Raw genomic sequence first — 4831 nt, 5'->3', positions numbered from 1 at the left:
CTGCTCTGACAGATTTGCTGAGAGCAGAAGCCGACTGTCTGTTATTTAAAAGCACTTACGAGTATATTTTTGTTGACGTCGCATCTGAGCCCTCCTCTTCACCTTTGACCCTAAAAATGCGGCCACAGCCTGAGGACAATGGATAACTGGTGTTAGGGTTGTGAGTATGTTGGAGGAGAAGCTGAGAATTGATTCAGTCTTTTTTTTCCCCATGAAGGTTTATTTTTTTAACTTTTCAATTCTACGCCTGTGTGTGTGTGTGTGTGTGTGTGTGTGTGTGTGTGTGTGTGTGTGTGTGTATGTACTTTCCATACATGCTTATTGCCCCGATGGGAATGACAGAGTCCATGCAGCATTGATGGAATGTGGATGTAAAATTCTTAATTATTTCCAGGTGACCAGGCTGATAATTTTCCTGTCAAGCATATATTCCAATCTTTGGGCAGAATCCAGAGTCAGGTGCCAAATGGCTACGACAAAAACACACATGCGCGCACATGCACACGCAAACACACACAGGCACACACACACACACACACACACACACACAGTAATGAGTTTCATGGCTGAGCGATTTATGCATTTAAAATGTGCCTATGTTGTCCTTTAACTGTCCACATTGAGATAACAGAAAACACATCAGCTGTCTGACAGACAGTGAAATGCAGCTCCACTCTGCACCGCTGTAGAAAGGTCACTCGCCTCATCCCCTCCCAGTCACTGGTGATTAATTTGAGGGTGAGAAAAAAGATAAAAACATATTTTTGTTTGTATGTGATAGAAATGTTAATGAAGGGGAAGGATTGAAATACAGCAAGGCATTAACATTACTCCCTAATTTGTTTTTGGCTCATTACCGAAGACCCTTGCCAACACATACGCGGTCCCACAACTAGATGGGAAGTCAGGTTGCGTAACCAGTGAACCACAATATGGGCTTTAATAAGACGATGTAGGATAAAAGACATATAACGTCTGTTTTTCTTTGTAAGACGAGCTTCCATAGTAATGAATTTCACGCTGATCCAGAAGCATCCAGTTGAGACTAATCCATTTACTCCCTCTGCATCAGTAAAGCTGAGTACGTCGAATAGCTGCCCCCATCTGGGGCAGGGAGGAAACGTCAGTATGCACTGTTGCAATTTTTTAATCTTTAATCTTTCATAGTAGACCTCAGTTCAGGCCTACTCAGCTCACAGTGTGTTTGTTCTTGAACCGGCATGCGCTTGATTGGCATATTCATTGCTGTTTTACATAATTTCTGTATTAATTATTGTTCAATCTAGTAAGTAATTAACACAGCTCTTACCTCAACACCTACTGACGTCTGCCATCTTAAAGGATTTCAGACTGTGGATGTCTTCGCCGCATGGATTTAACAAAATTCTTCAACAAATTCCTCTTACATTCAAAAAAAATAAAAAAGGTGGACGCTTTTTTTTTTACTTCTTTTTTGTGTCATATCCAATCAATTTAATTTCCCTGGCTATTAATGGCGCACTTTCATTAATAAATCATATTTCAAAATGTATTTCGTAGTTATAGGTACAAGGTTAAATCATTTTCCTGCTGGTGACTAAAGAAATTACTTGGTGTGGTTTTGGTGAAGAGCTCCAGTGCCCCATGATGGTCTGAATGCTTTTTTAAACCTTTCCCATCCTTAAAGGGGGAAGAAAATCTGACAGAGAAGTGGGGACCCATGTGCCCCCCCCCCCCCCCCCCCCCCTCCCGATATTACGTGTAGAATGAACAGTTAAAAACATAGACAAAATGACATGCTGACAAATTTTCCATATCATCTGGGGCTGCCTTGTAGCCTCACTTGTCCGCTGCTTTGCTCTGCTAAAGATCCTCTGTGTTACCTTTTGCCCTCCTCGCACGTTGCCTCTCCTTCTTCCTCCTTCTATGGGGTCAAATAGAAAGAGAGGGGAAAAGAACTGAGGGGAGAAAGAAAGAAAGAAAGAGAGTCAGTAGCAAAGAACAAACACCACACAGTCCAGCCAGGGAGCAGAGGGACAGTGAACGCACACAGTGGCTTACAAAAAGCAGCTTACAGCAGCGCTGCTTTGATGTGCGGACTTCACTGCAGGTCCCACTGGACGTCCCCCCCCCCCCCGCCTCGTCGGCTATTAGCCCCCGAGCAGCAGCAGCTCTCCCACTTCTGTGAAAACCTCGGCAGGGTCACAGAGAGCCGCTAACATCGCCCGGAGAGAGCTGTGTTTTTCCATGTCACACGCAACTCCGGCCCACAACCACCGCATCAGCGAGCTATTTCAAGTGTGCCGAGCTTGTGCCGGACTTGTAACTTCTGAGAGAGAGGTGTCGATTTTCAGAGGGTGTGACAGACTTCCTGCTTCAGCACCCAGTCGTCGCGATCGGAGATTCCAGGTGAAGCATCGCTGCCACATTAACTAATGACCATAATCTTATGAGATCATGGTCAAAATTAACGGCAGCATTTCTTTGTTGTTTAGCTTTTGATTTTTTTCCCCCTTTATTCTTGTTTTTGTACACAACTGACACAAAAGTAACTGGCAAATTGAATGAATGATTCACCACAACTTTAGGGCTGCAAATATTACTCAAACAATTCATTAGTTTATTGACAGAATAAAAAGCCTTTTTATACCATTTTTCAAGATGTTGAGGTTTAAACTGTTCAAGCAATACGTATTCATTTATAGTGAACATGTTTTTAGGTTCCACTGTTTCAAATATGAGGAGTTGCTTCCTTTCTCTGCTTTATACGATTATAATATTTTTGGGGTTTTATACAGTCGGTTGGACAAAACAAGCAATTTGAACTGTTGGCTCTGGGAAGTAGTGATTCTTCTCTTTTTTTCACTGTCATTTTACCAACTTAAAAGCTCATCAGAAACAATCCTGCAGAACAACTAATAATAAAAGATCCTTTCTATGTTTCCATGTTTGTTTGGAAACCAGAGCTGATCATAAATCATTGTCTTTTTTCAGAGACAGTGCCGTTGAGACAAGTCAGAGCACTAACGTGTGTTTTCTTAACCGTGATTCGAGTATATTGATTCTCGGTTGTGCCTCTGTCCACCCCCCCCCCCCCCCCTTTCGTATTACTGCAATGATGAGAGAGATGGAAGAGAAGTAGAAAGGAAGCAGATTTAATTCCTATTCATGACTGTACGTGCTGCCAGGCCCGACCCCGCTTAGGTACACAAAATTAGTGGAAACGTAATCCCTGTAAACTAGGTGATTTGCGCAATAGTTCTACGGGACAAAATGAAACCGAAGGACTCAGAGGGAAACAAAAATCAGTGCTACGGAATAAAGAGTTCATACCAGGACATGCAGCAGATTCCTTGATCCCGTGGACGTACTCTGTGACCTTCGCCCACTCCGCCGCTGTTTCACCACAGCCATTTGTCCATACGTCAGCCTTTAAGAGCTGGCTATTACCATAATGAGTAGGTGTGCTCCCGATCCAGTTTTGCAAATATTCGGAAGCCGATCTGCTGCTTCGGGCCAATAGAGTCCCTTCGTCTTATCCACATGCCCCCTTTCACCCGCATCTGGGCTATTAGGCCCATTCCGCCGTGGCTGTGCACAGTGACTCCAGTGGGTATGAGCCATGGGGAGAAAGATAATTTCCCACTGTCCCCACAGCAGGAGACGCTCAGCCAAACCTGGACGCTCTCAAGGCTAGACCTCACGCTCAAGTGGGCATGCAAAGAATATGTTTTGGAGCGGGAAGCAAAAACAACAGTGTTAAAAAATCCCCAGCAGGGGAACTCAATCTCCATATGTGCATTTAATTACAGACGGTTTCTTTTAACCTTCAGTTGTTCACAAATTATTCCACAAATTGCTGTTTGTGGAAATAGCTGTGTACTTATTCATCACCTTTGTTATTTTTTTTTAATGATTGACAGCTGCTGTCTCTGCCAGATATTCCCTCACGCCTCCGGACCTTACTCCGCTGCCTCTGGTATCTCCATCAAGCTCGAGTTGTGTTTTCTAATTGCCCTCTTTATATTCTCCTTCAAGGGCAGAGAGTTTATTTATTTGTTTTCTGTCCCGGCACAGAAAACCACACGAAGACAAATGCCCCAATCTCTCCGCTGCAGAATCTGGAGGGGAGTTTGTTTGTGAAATTAACATTCCTGGCTCCCAATACACAGGCAGTGAAATGTGTGTTTTTCTTTCTTTCTTATTTGTGGTAATTTCACAGTCCAGTAGACGTGGGAGCACTCATCAGCTGGGCGGGCGGGTGCTGCGGCCTCTGCTTACTTTCCACAGTGGGATGTTACACCATCCTTTGGTCCTCAGGTAGCTACCCAAAAGCAGAGCTCATTAAATTGTGTACATAATGGAAGAGAGTTAACTCAGTCTACTACTCTGCTCCACCTATGGCGAAACTCAGCCGATAATATTATTTCTGCTCCTACAGCAACTTTGCCTCACAGAAATATTTGCAGAGTGAAAATACACCAATACACAACTGCTCTTTATGCTGACGACAGATTAAATTATATTTGACAAAGGTCTGGTGATGAATGTTTATCCTGGTTCTCAGAGCGGTTAATACAATAAATGTTTCTTTATGAATTATGGGAGGATATGACTCTCACTCTCCACCGCTGCTTGGATTCAGCTCTAGTTTTCCTTTCCATGAAACTGCACAGAGTCTTTACAAAGCTATTAAAGAATATGAACTGGTAAGTACCCATTTATATGACGGCATGAACAAAAAAAACATACATTTGCACAGATATAGTTGTAAATATAAAAATAAACCTCTCACACAAGCACACACAAAATCTCTCCTCAAGAAATCCCCACTCTCCAGTCGCTCAGACCT

The sequence above is a fragment of the Scophthalmus maximus genome, chromosome 12, assembly GCF_022379125.1.
Source record: "Scophthalmus maximus strain ysfricsl-2021 chromosome 12, ASM2237912v1, whole genome shotgun sequence".
Lineage (NCBI taxonomy): Eukaryota > Metazoa > Chordata > Actinopteri > Pleuronectiformes > Scophthalmidae > Scophthalmus > Scophthalmus maximus.
This window is presented reverse-complemented; position numbering follows the sequence as displayed.